The following is a 17,226-nucleotide window of genomic DNA, read 5'->3' on the forward strand; positions in this document are numbered from 1 at the left end:
CTGTAGCATGGTAATGTTTAATATTTAAAAGTGTGTGGAATACACCTTTAAAAAAAAAAAACCTTTTAAAAACTGGGACCACAACTAAAGACAAATTTTGAGCAGGGTAGTTGGTAGTCAAAGACTACTATCTTCATTAAAGTGCTGTTTTGTTCAGTGCATAACTCTCAGTGCATCTATAGATTAAGAAAATAAATCACAAACTCTGTAGCTTTCCTGAGAATTTATTTTCTTTGTTATGGATTTAATATTGTTACAAAAAAAGCCTAAAGAAATACAGGAAGTGGAGTTAAATAGGGGAAGCTTGCATCTAATTTTAAATTCTCTCTACCTATTACTCGAGTCGGTGGTGTCGCACAAATGACCATCTGCCACAGCGTCCAGATAGGAGATTGATCTAGGATATGCGTGTATTTGACTTCACCATACCCAGTGCCAATGAGAGTCCATATCTGACTGGTGGATTTCTATATTGTGCTATATTTCAGAGGATTCATTGAACGATAACATTAAGATGTTCTAAAGACTTGCATCTCCAGCTCCTTTTTGAGTTATGGTCTCCTTTGTACCCTGAGTTTTGGGACTGCCTGTGGAATTTGCTTTTTGTTAGGGCGTTCTGACCTCTATATTTCTGTTTAGCCTGATTTTATGTATGTTTGAACAGTTGATTTTTCTAGTCTCTTGGCAGACAATTTTATTGGTTAATTGAGCTTTGTTACTCTTTTATGCAGCAACCACAGTTGCTTTTGAGGGGTTGTCCATTTCTATTTTATAGTCTTGTACATTATGGAGATTTTGGCATTGAGGTGATGCTTTTGGCCAGACTGGTTTTATTCAGAGATTGACTGTAACATCAAACAGAAATAACCAAACCTACATGTGATTCTGATCAGCTGTGTAGCTGTCTGACGATGCTGTGTTTAGTGGCACATGCATGTTATTGGGCATAAGCCATTGATCTCCAGAGGGGATTCAGAGCCGGAAGAGTCAGTAGACTAAATGGATTGGCCAGAAACCAGGAACTGAGCATTCTGAATCTCCATTCAACAGTGTGTGCCACAAGTTCCTGTGAAAATATGGCCTTCTATGTTTTCATGGGCATTTTAATGCCTTGGGGTGCCATTTCTCTGAACAAAATCAGAGGAAGTCTGGGCTTCTCATCATATTTCTGTTGCAAGATATCGGAAGTATCCTAAGTGCTGGATCTCCTGTTGTTTCTACCCCATGAGGGAATTTTTGAGGCAAATGCTGTCTTGGAAAAACATGGGCTGATATATAAACGTAGGTATTGATGTACTTTGCATTAAGTTTCTTATGGGATGCTGTATGTAAGGCTTGTCAAATGAGATCCCTTCTGGGTGGCCTTTGTCCATCTTCCAGTGTTTTCATGACACATCTTTTACCACAAAGAGGAATTAAAGGCCTTCACCTCAGAGTAGAAGGGGGTCTTGTCTGAACGATGATACGCCCTGCACTTTTGTTCCTATCTCTTTTCTGATAAGCTGAAGCTGTTAAACTCCAGCTAACCAATCAGTAGAACAATTTACTACCCCTGTGTCATTTTAAGTAGGCTGTCTGGCTGGAGCAGGATGTATTCAAATGAAAGTTAACAAAGTATGTTTTCTTTTGAGGATTTGTCTGCTATAAAGAGCTTGAAGGGAACCTTTGAACAGTCATTCTCATCCTGTTGCAGCTGAAATATCCATTGTACCTCCCACAGCTCCAATAACTGCAGTTATTTTCATTTCTAGCACATTTGGAAACAAACGATATTGAATCTGTTTTATTTGATGAGAGAAGTTCATAGAGAAATGGCAAAGGGCTTGCATTTTTTAAATATTTGGCCTTCAGATATCCCGTCCTTTGCAGATCCTTTAAGCCATGCTCAGGTGACCCTTACAGGCTGAGCAGCAAAACCCTGCTGCGAGAAAGGGGCCCAGAGCTGCCACAGCCTCCCTTGTGGTCCCTGCCTATCAATGTCTGCTCTTATTCCACAATGAGGCTGGACTGTCTTGGCAGGGAAAGCTTCATGGGATCAGGTATAATCCCCCGAGGAAAACGATTGTATACAATAAGAACTTGAAAGCGTGAAAGGAAAAGACTTTCAACTCCTCTGAGCAGAGCTTTATTGATAAAAACTGCATCTGCTAGTTTTCCATAGTTAGCTCTCTATTATGCCAAAAACTGTAGGAAGGCAAAGCTCATGTTATTCTGTAAGCTTGCCTAGTAATTGAAAAATAAAGCTATTTGGCCACAAATCCTGATGTAAGTCTGATGTCTGAGAGGGTATTCTTTTCTTTTCTTGCACAGATGTCTCACGTTTTCTCTTGCCCTCGCCCAAATCCATCTGCAGAAAAGTTTATTCTCATTCTACCTCAAAGCCTGAATATTACAGGTTCTGGGTAAAATTCTTAATTCAGATCCTTTTCTTGCATTTTCTGTGGCAATTCAAGACTTGTTGGTTCAGAGAACGTGACTTCTTGTCTTTTCTTTTGTTTTCCTTTCAGTATGGTCATGTTGTTGAATTTTAAACCTCAGTGCTAGCTAACAGAGAGATGACAGTGAAATATCTGTTTACCTCGCATGTGACTGGAGCAGTACATTTTCCTTTAATATAGAATGTAGAATCCAGGCTAGATACAAGCATATTTTTTCTCTCTGCTACTGAGAGAACCCTTGAGAATATTCTTAAATGCCACTTTCTGGGATAGCTGAACCCTGCGGGTAAATGTTACCCATAAAAAGGGAACATCACACTCGTGCCATATGTACCTGAAGTGCCTTTCTATGTGACTGGGATGTCAATAGGAATTTCACAGGCACTGCCAGAACTGCAGCTAAGAACAAAGGCACTAAACCGATCTTTTGTCTGCTCTGATTGCCTTGAAAGCAACTTTACAGACCCTCATTTTCTTTCCCTCGCAGCCCCTGGCCTGCTGTGCACAAGCAGGCAGCACTTCTCTCCCTGATGTGGGATGATAGACAGAGCCAAATGGTTGGGAAGTTTTTGCCTCTGTTCAGTGTGAGAACTTGTATATGGCCTCAAAGAGTGTATGCTTTGTACAGCACCTGAGCCTGGAGTGCCTTTACTTTTGGTCATGCTTCTGCCTGATCTTTTTCCAAGCCCTCCTTTTTTTCCCCAGTGTGCCAAGTCTGCTAATTAAATTAACATTTTTTTAAATCTCCCTAGAAATAAGATAGAAAATGAAGCTGCAGTTCATCTCTATCTGGCTATCAAAGCTCAAACGTAAGACTACAAGGATGTAGGATAAGTGTTAAAATCAAACCTTTCTCTTTCCAAAGAGACAAAGCGAGGACAAGGTTCCTAGGCTATGTTATTTAATCCCAGTTGTGAAGAGAATTTAGCAAGAATGATATTCAGCATCTGTCACTTGCACAGCCACTTTCCAGTGCGATCAGAACAAACCTATCGTCCTTCCTGATTAAGGAGGGGTTTTAGCTAAGTGGAGTTACAGGCTGATATCAGCTATAGTGACAGATATATGTCCTGGAATGCTTTTCTAATCCTACTGTGTTTATAAAAGGGATGCATTCAAGACAATGCTAAACTTTTTATGGTCACACTCTGTGAGGAAAAAAAAAAAACCACACCTGTAAGTATGCTGATTGTTCATCCCAGAAGTAATATGATATGCATGCTGAAATTGTTTTGAATGCACACCTGACAACTGCAATGGGTACATGTTAGTTTCATAACAAGAAAACACTACAGAATGTAAGTACTCAAGTAGTGCTAGGAAATGCCATTTCATCAATATATGACTTGTCATATTTACTTTTTTATTATTTATGACTAAAGCAGTTCCCAAGTTCTAAATGAAATAGCATAGAACAATGTTTTGTAATGTCATTAAACCTCTTCAAAATCAGAGATAAATGAAACCCATTTATCTTACCATTCTGCAATTGGACTAATTGTGTAAAATGTGAGCCTCAGTAAGTCATATTGGGTAATTCTGGCATTGTAATAGGTCAGCCCAAACTCCAAATCCAAACAACTTGTGGAATTTTTAAAATATGAATTTAGTGTAAATTCCACGGCTTGATTCTGTATGTCAAAATAAAGAGAGCCCCCTTTCCTGTGATAAAAAATCACTGGAAAAAAGGCAAAATTCAAAACGAAGTAAGTGCAGAGGGCTTTGAAAACTTTGAGTTGTGATGCTCTTCCGCCCTGTAATTAGATAGTTTATTTTAATTTTTGTGTGCTCACCTTATGTTCTATTGTGCCTGCAGTGAGTATGGATGTACAACTGACGTGCACCTAAAAATGCAATGGTGTCACATAACTGCATTTGTATCTTTGTCTTAACTTCATTTAGTACCTGCATATTTCTGCTGGTGAAGGAGAAAGGTGTTGGGATTGTTGGTAACGAGTGTGAAACAGAAGGGACTTGGCCTGGAGTACTGAGACTAGTTCTGGGGCACAATAAGAACATGTTGCTGCTGGAGCGGGTCCAGAGGAGGGCACGAAGAAGTTCAGAGGGCTGGAGCATCTCCCCTACAGGGATGGGCTGAGAGAGCTGGGGCTTTTCAGCCTAGAGAAGAGCAGGCTCCAGGGAAACATTATAGCCGCCTTCCAGTACCTGAAGGGGCCTACAGGAAAGCTGGGGAGGAACATCTTGTAATGGTATGTAGTGACAGGATGAGAGAAAATGATTTTAAACTGGAAGTTGGTAGATTCAGATAGACTTAGACTAGATGTTAGGAAGAAGTTCTTTACTGTGAGGGTGGTGAAACAACTGGTTGCCCAGTGAGGTTGTGGATAACCCACTCCCACCATGGAAGCATTAAAGGCCAGGCTGGATGAGGCTGTGAGCAACCTGGTCTAGTGGGAGGTGTCCCTGCCTATAGCAGGGGGGTTGGAACTAGGTGATCTTAAAGGTCCCTTCAACCCAAAGCCAAAAAGAATTTTGTGATTCTATGATATACAGATACATAAATATAAGGAGATGATGACAAAGAAGGAAAGCCCTCCAGAAGCTCGCAGAATATATATAGTGAGATGGAAGAGGCAGGGAGAGGTTTATAAATCAGAAAATTTATTACAAAAGTTTTTAAAAAGTGTTAATTGTGTGATAGCTTTCCAGCATGGCTATGTGATACTGAGAATGTTGGTAGATTAATCTGATGTGCCAATGAGTTGTGTGAAGCAAGTGTTCCTTTATTGCAGCTCTGGGCACATAGGGGATAGCTCTGTCCAATACGTGCACCTTGACTTATGTGCAGATTACATCTATTGGTTGTGCTTATACATGTTCTTGTTTTTCCCAGAATTTCATTCATATAGTAAATATTTCTTAGAATGATATAAATAATATCCTCACACTTGGAGCATACACAGTCCACCCTCAGTCTCCCAGTCCTCTCCGGGGACATCTAGGGATTGAGGGAGGAAGGTTGATAGTCTTCATCACTCCTAAACTTTTGACTCCAGTCTTAGGAGCATACTCACTTATGGTGCTTGCCTTCTCTTCTGGATGTGGTTTCTCTAGTAATTCTTAATTGGGCCAATCATATTTTTTTAGCTTCTCTTTCCTTTATATGGTTCCTAAAGATGCTGATGTGTGCAATACTTAAGGTCCTCACTCCATCATAAGATGAATGGAGAGCAGCTGCCTATGTCTATGGGGAATGTACATCCATGTGTAGGTCTGTGGTGGGATCTGTAGATGAGAGGTGCTGGGGAACTCCCTCTGTCCATGCTGTGCAAATCCTCAGGCTGCCTGTAGGACCACAATGTGGTACAGAGCGAGGCATGTGGTTTCCTCATGCTTGGCTTGGTGCTGTGTCCATGTGCAGGTGTGGACTGGTTGACCAAGGCTGTGGTGGTCTAGTTCCATGTGCATCCAGATGTCCATCTGCAAGGAGAGCAGCAACAAAGAAGAAGCTGCCTGTGCTGCCCTCCCCTGCAGACCCCTGCTCACTGGCTTGCAAATCTGCCAGCCGTTTCCTTAGGCATTTGTTGAAAGGACTGCTGCAATCAGTAGTCTGGTACAATCATCTGCAGTGAGATGAGCTCTCAGCAAATTGGTATAAAATGTTGGGGTAGGGAGAAGGCTCTTGGGGAGCTTCCAGGGTTCTGTAAGTCATAGGGTGCCATTCTGTGGCTGACTTATCCGTCTTGTGTATCACGGAGACCAGTTTGAAAGCTGAGGACAGGCATGTGTCATCTGTGTCCAGATGTCCATCTGCAAGGCAGAGGGGAAGGAAGAAAGGAGCAGCTGCCTGCCCTGCTTCCCTCTGCTGCTCTCCCCTGCATGATGCTGCTCACCAGCTTGGTTCTCTGCCAGTCATTTCCTTGGTCCTTTGGGGCGCACTGTGCCAGCAATGCCACATTGACACGGTTACTGCTATCAGTAGGTCTGCTGCCAGCATGTTCTGTGGGGCCAGGACTCTGCAAACTGAAGTAAAAGGTTTGGGGTATCAGCATCTGATACTCAGGAAAGGGGAAGAGACACCTGTAATGTTGGTCTTGCTTAATTGTAGTTTTCATATTCTTTTCATGTGCTTATTCTTTGTTTTCATGCAATTTATTGCATATCTGTAAAGACAGCTGCAATCATGCAAATAGTGGCAGGGAAATTGGAGAAATTAGTCCCCCAAACCAGTAAATATGGATTAGGGAGGAGCAGAATCGGAGAAGACTGGAAGTGCTGTTTATGCTAAAAAGACCATTTGCAGCTGTAATTTGTATTTCTTATTGTTAGGTGGCAGGGAGCCCAAGGCTCGCTGGCTCTGGCTCAAATAAAAGCAGTGCTGTACAGAAGGCAGATCATCCCTCTGTTGAATTGAGAGCACACTATCTGCTGTATACAGTCAGCATGGAAATGCCACCAACCTCCAGTGAGTGCATTTTATGGGTGACTTCCGTATTTATCTGAACCGTTTTTCCTACTCAGGGGTTGAGTTCAGACTCTGCCCTGGCACTACTTAAAATAGACTCGCTATATTCAACAAGGTGAATCTCACTTTCACCCTCTTTGTTAGTACACATGGTATTAAATCCACAATGAGGAGATTTCCTGTTCACATGGTAAAACTTGGGCTGTGAGCACTGCTCTGCCAATTAATTCTTGTGGTACCTGGGGATCAACAAAGTCTGAGAAACCACATGATGTTTTTCTTTCCTCAATTACATTCATTGTGGTAGGGAGGATGAGGTGGGGATCTCTAAAATAATTTCATCCAAATTTTTTTGGCAGGATTGACCTGTGGTGGACTCCACTGTGTTTACTGCCAATTTGGGATGATGCATTACTGTACAGTGCTACCAATAAATGGAAAGTTTGAGCTAGCAGGAAAAGAACAGGTGAGTCAGTCTTCCTTTCTGTGTCATAAGGACAAAGAGGGGCAGGTTCATACTGAGCATACTTGGAGGAGAATCAGCCTCCCAGAACTCTTGTTGTGAAAAAGCGCTGCCAAGTAAAGTATCATTTGAAACAGCTGGACAATACAGGGGGGGCTGACTATGCCAGACAGTCAGCAGGTGCAGAGGACAGCAGGAGGGCTGTGGAATTTATTATAAAGCCTGCCATTAATGATCATTTTTTACTAGTAACTTTATTAGAGGAAAGGTTTTTTATTATTATTCCTTTTTTTTTTTTTTTTTTTGTTAGAAAGAACAGTGCTTGTGTGTGAGGCATATTTATATGTTTTACTCGAGGAGTAGATTTGCTCACAATCTGAAAGAGCACACTGTGCCCTACAGAGCACGTTTAAGGCTTTAAGTTGCATTTTGTTCCCATCTCAGTGTGGCATTTCTCTGTTAGAGAAGCTGAGTAACCAGTGTGATTTGCATACATGGTAAATGCTTTGCCTTTTATAGGTTGAGGGCTGGGTTTTGGAAGGGGAAGAAGAGAGTTCTGTGTGTTGTTCAAATACTGCTTGAGGTGTCAGTTTGGCAGAATGGAACCTGGTAAGTTAAGAGAAAGGTGACATTCTCTATGCTAAAGTCCTCCGGAGGATTTTATTCCTAACGAATTAAAAGAGAGGGGTTTCCTTCCTTCTGTAACACGTGTGCATATGAGCACATACACATGCTTTGCTCTCTGCTAGCATTTACCAGAGATCCAACAAATTTCCTCTGCTAGAATTTTTCAAATATCTGCTTTGATATGAGTGTTCTGAACAAGTCTCTGTCATAGAGGACTGCACCAGCTGGACGGTTAAGTGCAATTCCTTTGCTGCAGCAGACACACTGTTTTATGTTACATTAGAGAAGTCAAAAAGTCAATTAATGCACTGGCCAAGACAAAATAATTCTTAGATCTATTGTCCCTCATGAAAAGATTATTAATAAGTATATTATAGGACTCATTTCATCCCACCAGGAGATGCTTAATCCTGCAAGTTGGATCAAGACAGTCATTTGCTTTTAATCAGATGAGCTGTAGCTTTGTGTATGAGAAAACAGTACTTAAGCTTTCTGCATTCTGATGGGAAGCCTGGGAGTCAAATAACCGCTGTAATTTGAGGACTCATTCAGTGTTGGGGAAAGTGAATGAATTCTGTATTTCAGGGTTTTAGAATGACTCCTGTGGTTTCCCTTTGCCTGTCCTTTCAGCAAGCGTTTCACTTAGATGCTCAGAAACAATTTGAGTGAGGGGAACAGTATGAGGGTGAATCTTAATGGGTCACAAGCCAGCTGCTATTCAAATTACTGGGTTGTTTTATGTTACAGACAGCAATACACTGCAGGTGCAGCTTAAGGTGTAAAGGCCATAGAACATGCAGCATCTGATGCGTGACCATCCTAGACACACCTGTGCTCATGCAATCCCAAGGCCAGATCCTGAGCTACAGTCAGTTGGTGTCTCACTCGCCTTCCATTGCCAGGACTACACCAGAGGAGGGCAGCTCAAGGGCATCAGAATGGATAGGTGAGGTTCAAAGCAAGGGAGGCTTCAACTTCAAGCACGTGACTCTGCTATTGATTTACCTGAGCTCAGGCTTTTTCAGAATTTGTCTACACACCTCAGCAACTGAGTCTGTAAAAGCCAAGATGAACTGAATTTCAGTGTGTGTTCTTCCCTCCAAAGATTAAGACACCTGGGTATAATTTTGCACTAGATGCAGTAGAAGTGGTATAGGTTCTGTTCTCTAATGTCTTGGTGTATAGTAAGAATAGCTTGAATTCTGTTACTTGGACTTAGGAGGAGAGCAGAATCTGGCCCTTTAGATGTGATTTGCAGTGTGAGTGCTGTTAAAATTTTACTTGAAAAAAGATAACTACAATCTGTCATTTAATCTGAAGAGTCCCTGCAGCACTGTGATTCAGATAAGAACCAATTAATGATAACGGTATTAACGAACATTTCCAAATGCACATTTCTTCCAGCTAAAACAAGATAGTTCTGATATACTGAATATCAAATCAGCTACCAACCTGTGAAAGAGAGACTAGTAGATCAGAAAAACAACAAAATACATTATACTTTAGCCTTAATGAGTCATATGTCAGCTGACATACATTTTAAATAAACACTGTAGAATTAGGTTAAATACCAATCCAGGGTTCTGAAAATCACATCAGAATCGCTAAACAATCATTTTTGTTGACTTCTGTAGGAGATATATCTAAGAGTAGACTGAAGTATAACCTCACCTTTACCTCCTCTGCCACTAGCTAATGCTGAATATGCTTTCAAGAGAGATGTTTTTATTAAGATACATGCACTGTATTACAAATGTCCCAGCAGTATACGTGAGATTACACTGAATTGCTAAAGAAAAGATAGTATGTTTTATTATTTTGCCCATAGCTCAGTTTTGTGGAAATGAATGCTCTATTTCCTGTCAAGTTATTTTTAAAGAGGTTTGTATAATTCTTTATCCATATGCAGCTATTTGTTCCTAACCCTGGCCAGTGGATAAGATAAAATTTTTTTTCTTTGAATTTTACCAGGTACATTCTATTTTCTAGTTTCTTAAGGGTATATTTACAGTAATCACAATACCAGTCAACCAAAGAACCTGACTGGCATGGCAGGGCAGCTAACTACAGGCTCAAAGTGTCTCATGTGGTTAGGACCACCCATCCATGTAAGCTACTAAGTTGGGACACTACTCAGGAAAGATTAGTGAGTATAATATCTGTTGTGCCAGTAAGAGGGGAGAATAATTTCCACTTATAACTTTGGAAAGGGCAGGACTGAAAGTAAGCAGTCAAAAACAGGTGGAAACCTGCAAATAAAAAAAAAAAAGACAAAAAAAAAAAAAAACACCAAAAAACAAGGAAATGTCATAGAGCGATGCAAAATGTGATGTCTGATTGGGTGATCAGCAAAATGGGAATAGCCCCCATTTAGATATTGAAGGGCCACCATCAGGCCTCCCCAGAGCCTTTTCTTCTCCTGGCTGAGCAGCCCCAGCTCTCAGAGAGGAAGTGTTCCATCCCAGAGCATTTCTGTGGCCCTCCTCTGGAGATGCTCCAATAGGTCTGCGTCTCTCCTGTACTGAGAACTCCACATGTAGACACAGTACTCCAAGTGAAGTCTCAACAGTGCAGAGTAGAAGGGCAGCATCACTTCTCTTTGACCTTCTGGCCATGCTTCTTTTGCTGCAGCCCAGGATATGGTTGGCTTTCTGGGCTATGAAGGCACATTGCTGGCTCATGTCCAGATATTTTGGGGGACTGTATTAAAGGCCTTACTACAGTCCAGCTAGATGACATCAGTGGCATTAAAATAGTTGTGCACGCTCTATTGTGTGGGAACAGAAGAAATCCTCCCAAATGTTTTGTAAAGCTAGTAGATAAAGATGGAATGCAGGACTGTGGCATTAGAGAGATACTCAGTAAATCTAAGGCTGCCAAGCCTTTTTCCCCATTTTTCCTTTACCTGTTTCTTTTCATGCCACAGAGTAGATTAACTGAAAATCCCACAACAACATGTAAACAAAATGGAACCACTCTGGACCGGCAATGGAAAGAGACTTAGTATATCAGTTTTCATATTCAGAGAAGTGTTGTGAGGAAGAAGCATTTAGTGCTTCAGTACTGCAACAAGTAGAATACAACAGTCAGTAGGGAGATTTAGCTAATGTAAGTAGTATTCATAAAGGACTTACCAACTGGTTTCACTTTAGAAAAGCAGCAGAACAAATTGAGATTTAACAGATAAGAGCTAACAGAATAATACTCAATTCTCTCTTTCCTACCTTTTCCACACTAAATCCACAGTTGACTGTTTTCCATCACAGGCTCAGCAGGTACAATTCAGAGAAATTCCAGTGACTCGTATGAAAAATATATATAAAATACAGTAGTTGAGAATTTGATTGGTCTTTCCATATAGATTCCGTATGGCTTATATGGCCTACATGGAGGAGGCTAGATAAATAAATAGATCAAATCAGTTATATATTTCAAAATGAATGTAATAAATAAGTTGATATAAAGTTAGTTTATGACATTAATTTAGCCTTTTCAGTGATCCTTTCGATTAAGCTCTACTTGGGTCTAGTGGAGGCAGTTGTAAAGGCTCTGTAGGAAAAGCAGTCTACAGGAACAAGAGAAGGAATGTTTTTAGACATTCCTTTGTGTGACTTAAGGGAAAAAACTCGATACTCAGTCTTTAGTTACAGCTTGACATGACCCCACCTCTCTGGAAGAGATCCCTACTTGCACTTTGTGAAGTGCACAGAAAAAAAAGGAACGAAAATGGGGTTTAGGGTGGCTTCTAAGGAATAATGAAAATTTTCAGAAATAAAGATAATATTGAAGGGACTAAGATAGTCTGAAACAAGCTTGTGCTGCGGACAGCAATTCAAGAATTGTCTCTGAGGACAGGGATTTTTAATCCAAGCCTGGTGGAGAAAGACTGAGTTCTCTCTCATACAGTGTAAGAAACCTAAAGCATAGGAGAGAAAGGACTGTTCTGCAGGAGCAAGGAGGATTTTAAGGCAAAGGCTTGAAGGCATATAACTGGGACTGCCACTTGGAGGACTTCGTAAAGGACAGATTTTTGTTTTGAAGAGAACTTCATTTGCTGTGTGAATGGCTTTGTCACTGATTTAAAAAGATCTGCTTCACATTTCTGGTCAGTATGCCTTATTTGCATAGGAAGTATGGTTACAGGTAGAGAATACAAGCCATCACTCTGAACAAACAGTTGCAAGTCTGACCTGTTAAGAATCGCTTTTGATAGAAGTTCTCTATATCAGTTCTTCTGGAATTTAAAATCTATATTTATTCATGGTCACTGAATTTATGTTTTCTTCACAAATTACTTGCAAAGATTGAGTGTGGGGCTTTCTCACACAGTCTCAGAATTAGAGGGGGTTTGGTAGGGACCCCTGGAGATCATTCAGTCCAAATTTCTTGCTAAAGCACATTCCCTACAAGCAGGTAATACAGGAAAGCATCCAGGTGAGTTTTGTGTTCTCCAGAGAAGGAGATGCTACCACCTCTTGGGGCAGCTTGTTTCAGGGCTCTGTCACCCTCACAGTAGAGTTTATAGTGATAAAAGTTTTGTTTTTCTGGCCTTAGGCATTCTCTCTTGATTATAATTTACCAATTCATTTCCCTTCTCTTCCAGTAGAAAAATGTTCTCCATAAAATGTTTGTGGCAGACGACAATGCTACTTTTTAGGCCATAGTGAGCTTTCTATTCTGTATTGATACAGAGTCAGTAGGGGTCAGTGCCTTAAAACAAGGAACCCCTTGAAATGTACCTCCAATAGCAAAATACCATCCCATTGTTGTCAGCTAAAATGCCATAATTGCTCTGGTTGCAATTTTAAGACTGTTTTCCATGGATGGAGATAATTAAAATTCACCGGTTGTTATGAACACTGCTATGCTTTAGTGAGTTTCCTCTGAGCAAAGTACCTGGGAACAAATAAAGAACACCTGAAGGGGAAGATGGTTAATGATGGGTTTCTGGTACTGAAGGATGCCTCACATTCAGGAACAATGTCTTGTAATCAGTGTCACTGGAGGTGGGGACAAAGCAAAGGAATGGTTCAGTGGAGCGACTGCTGCTAACTCTATGCTTTTATGCTTTATCTAGCTTGGGTAATGAAGTCTGTCTAAACTTTTAGGCCCTGGGCACCTGATTTGGAAAACAAATGTAGCCTTTTTGGGGCAAGCAGCTGGTAGGTAAAGAGACAAATTTCAGTGGGACATCCTTGAACTAAACTGAATCAAATGGCATCTGGTGTGCCAGCAATCTTTCGCAGAATGCAAATAGGCCTGTCTAGCAGAAAGAAAACCCACACCATTCACTGTAGGCTGTAAGTAGGTTTTATTTTAATAAGAAAAACAGGTACCAAAGCAGACCTTGGAGAAGGATTCTGATATTAAAATCTTCAAAGCTTTTTCAGTGAACTCTTAAGTGTTTTGTGAAGTAGTAAATCAACTTGCAAAATGTTGACTACATAGTGTGCAAATTTTAGAAGTAAAATGGTTGAAACAAGCTCTGTGATGAAACTTAAAGAGCAATGGAATGTAGTCCTTTAGTGAAAGTAAATATTGAGTCATGCTGTGATTCAGTCTTTATCTCAGGGAGATGACTTCTTTTGAGCACTGCCTTTTAAGATAATAGCAAAATGAATTATCAAGGACAGTATGTGATTAAAGATACTTTACTCCACATTTAGGTGCTAGGGCATATGGTATAGATGAATTACAAAGCAAAGGGAGCAAATATGAAATAAATAATAAATCTCTCAGCTGAGGCTTCAGAGCTTTCATTATTATTGTCCCGTCTGTACAGCTAGATTCAGATAGTCCATACTGGCTGGACATTAGAAGAGAAACATACTTCTGGCTAAAGGAGTATGTGGTATAAACTCCAAAATGATTTTCATCCCTGTGCAGCATCCTGCCTTACTCCCTAGGCACTCTAGTCCTGGGAAGCAAGCTATATTGGAACACTGTTTATCTGGACAGTCACAGTTTCTTTGAAGGACAATCATTACCTGTGGATATTTGCCACATTTACAGTTTGAGAAGAGTTGGCTGGGCTTGAGAAGAATGGCAAATAGGAAAAAAAAAAATTGTCCTTAATATATTTTTAAATATTAAATCAGATTACTTGTCAAGGATATGGGTGCTTTGACTATCATCATGAGCCTCAGCTGGGAGCCTCATCCATACCCACAGAAGCTCAGTGTTCCAGGAGGCCCATTTAAGCAGAGGCCTGGGCTTTCAGTGTTCTTCCTTGCTGTTCCTGAATTGTTGTTTGGATTTCCTTGTTTGATCCCAGTCCTGGCTTGTTACCTTGCCTTTGCTTGATGACTGCTGGAGCACTGATGAGATCTGCTGTTACTGCCATGCTCTGCTTGCCCAGCTTGGGGTTTCTGGGTCTCTGTCTGCTGGGAAGGGCAGAGTCCTGCTGTTGCCACGATCTCCCACAGCTCCTGGTTCGTTTTCCCTCCTGGAATAGTCTTGCTGTTGTTCCCTCCTGACATTACAAAAACTCACACTATCTACATTTCTGCATGAGTGCATGCTATTCTTGTACATTTTGAGTAGTTTTTACAGCTTTGTGGGAACTTAACATATCTTCTAGATGTCCTTAAAGTTTCTGAAAATCAACTTGTACACATCGGAGATTATTTTGCTTTTGTTTTCTTCCTCAGAATGGTGCAAAACTATACTCAGACCGGAGCGTGTTTGCCAGACAGAAGGAGGTTTATCTCCTTCTCATAAGAGCTGCTAACTGCACTGGAATGGTGGAAATGACTGTGAACTTCAGAATTTGAGAAGGCTGTTCTAAAAAAATGCTGGGAAAAGTGTGAAAATGCTCTAAAAGTACAGCTGGTCATCCTAAGTACAAATGAGAGATCTACAAGGTGTTGTTCCACCAGAGGAAGATTCTGTACTCTGCAGACCCACTGTGGACTTGACTGTAGCAGAAGGGGGAGCAGCCTATGTACTTACAGATCAGTTCCAAAAGGTAAGCGTGGGAATGGGAATGAGGGTGGAAATAGAAAAAAGTCCTTCTGAACTTTAAGAAACTCAGCGTCATTTTCTGTGGATTTGAACTATGCTTGTAGCTCTGGTCTTGACCTTACATAGGTTGTCATGTTTGCATCACTGCAAGGCTGGAAATACCTCAGTGGCTCTTGGGTTGTTTACAAATTCAAGTTGGACTGTGATTTTGATCAATACGATGTGTTTCTAGGGGACTTTTGATTGCTGAGAGTTTTACCAGAGCCTTGAGTGGAAAAAGCGTTTTGCTCCCCAGAGAATTTGCACAGGGTACTTCTAGGAAATGTTTGCATGTTTTGGTTTGTTTTGAGCAAGAGCAAAAAGTCTTGTTCTGGATTGTTTTGTGGCTGAACTTCTGTCTCTGAACTGATGCAAAGTCTCTCAGGTGGCATTGTTTTATTGCCTTATGCTTTTGAACCATGGACTTCCTGGCCAGATTGTGTCTCCAGTCTCTACCGAAAGTTGTTATGTAAAGAACTTAGTGTTTTCTGATAGATGATTCATAGTGAAGCATAGGAATTTGGTTGTGAGCTCATTAAAAAAAAAAAAAAAAAAAAAAAAAAAAAGTGAATTTGCAGCATTGAATCTTCCACCAGGTTGTGAGATAGCAGAAATTGTATGTTTGGAATGTGAGGAATGTCAGTATGTTTGCTTCATGCCTAACTTTCAATTTCATGTCCAAACCATTACCCATCTTTACTCACCTGTATTATTTGATTTTACAGTTAGTTTTAGAAGTGTATGTACTCAGTCATGCATCTTCCTTACATAATTGAAACTTGCTTTAAATACATGGATTTTTTTTTTATGATAGGCTGGTAAAGCTTTTTGTTGTTGTTGTTTTTTTTTTTAAACTGAGCTTTAAGAAAGAGTACCGTATTAGAAAAAGCTTACAGTGGCTACACGCCATGCAGAAAAGTAGCATGTTTTGATCTGGAGAACAGTAGTTTTTGTTTATCTGGATTCTAGCAAGTATTTTACCACTGTCTTCCTTAATATCCTCATAGACAAACACAGATGTTAAAGCATAGACTGGGTAAATGGACAGCAAGTTTGCACTATTGGGCTCAGAGATGTGATTGGTATCACAAAGCCCAGTTAGAGACTAGTCATTGGTGGTGTAACACTATGGTTGGGGTCAATGCAGGCACCCACACTGTTTAACATCTTCGTGTGCATTCTGCCCCACCTGTGCAGGGAGGCAAAATGCACCCTCAGCAAATGTGCAGACAATAAGCAACTAGAAAGAGAGACTGACTCACTAATTGCACTGCCATGGACAGAAATCTTGTGAAGTTTAACACATGGAAGTGCAAATTGCTGTCCATAGGAAGCAATAACCACCTGCACACAGACAGATGGGCACTAGCTGGCTGGAATGCAGTTTTGCAGAAAATGACCTGGGAGTTCTGTTGGGTGCCGGACTGACCATGAACCAGCATTATGTCCTAGTGGCAAACAAGGCAACAGCCTCTGACCTGCATTAGGATGTGTGTTGCCAGTAGGCCAAGGGAGTTGATCCTTCCCCTCTACTCAGCCCTGGTGAGACAGATCTGGAGTGCTGTGCCAGGTGCTGGGCAAGTGCTCCCTCTTTCCCCCTCTTACCACTTCTTTCTCCCTTTTCCGTCTCCTCTCTTCTCCTCCCAGCTACTTTGATTGGGATATATTCTGAGCTTGTGTGATGCCACCTTTACTCATGTAGCTTTAGAATACATAATACAGTTAACAAAAATATCGCAATCCTATCTCAACACAAGTTTCTTTCATAGAACCTTCTTTTTTTCTGTAGCAAATTAGCATCTGTCTAACCTGTCATAAGAAGTACTAATATCATGGACAATTTTTCCTCCCTGGCAGCTATTCCTGTCTCCTATTTCTTGTTAAAAAATTCTGAACTGTAGCAGGAGGTTTCAGGACTGGTCTTCATAACTAGATGAATAAGCACTGCTGCAAATGAGGTCTGTTATAAGACTTCAGCATTTTGTCTGGACCTAAGTTTATGAATTGATTCTGTGCTTGCACTGTCTGCTGAGTTCAAAGGAAGGCTTTATAACTTGCTAGGAATGTAGACTGAAATAAATATAAGTTTATAGCAGAGTGGATCTCTAAGTCAGAAAACACTTGAACTTGAAAAAATAAATCAGTACTGTTATTTTGCATCAGTGACAAAAGCCTGTTGGCTGCCTGTAGATTTTTGCAGCTGCTGCTTTTGTGCTAACTTAAGACTAAGCAGTTTTTTCTGCAAGAGGTGTCAATTTAGCATCATCTAG

The 17,226-nt window shown here is 40.8% G+C and overlaps 1 long non-coding RNA gene across 2 annotated transcripts in view; it reads left to right on the forward strand.

Annotated features, from left to right (window-relative positions):
- Window positions 1-15,478, forward strand: part of LOC125697453 (uncharacterized) — an 81,716-nt gene extending 66,238 nt beyond the window's left edge. Inside the window, exons 3-5 of one of the 2 annotated variants that reach the window (XR_007378797.1) lie at window positions 6,729-6,864; window positions 7,224-7,330; window positions 14,605-15,478. This is a non-coding gene — a long non-coding RNA (uncharacterized LOC125697453). The remainder of the gene's footprint in view (window positions 1-6,728; window positions 6,865-7,223; window positions 7,331-14,604) is intronic. The other variant, XR_007378798.1, reaches the window with a different exon arrangement.
- Window positions 15,479-17,226: the final 1,748 nt, after the last annotated feature.

This window comes from Lagopus muta, chromosome 9 (genome assembly GCF_023343835.1).
Source record: "Lagopus muta isolate bLagMut1 chromosome 9, bLagMut1 primary, whole genome shotgun sequence".
NCBI lineage: Eukaryota > Metazoa > Chordata > Aves > Galliformes > Phasianidae > Lagopus > Lagopus muta.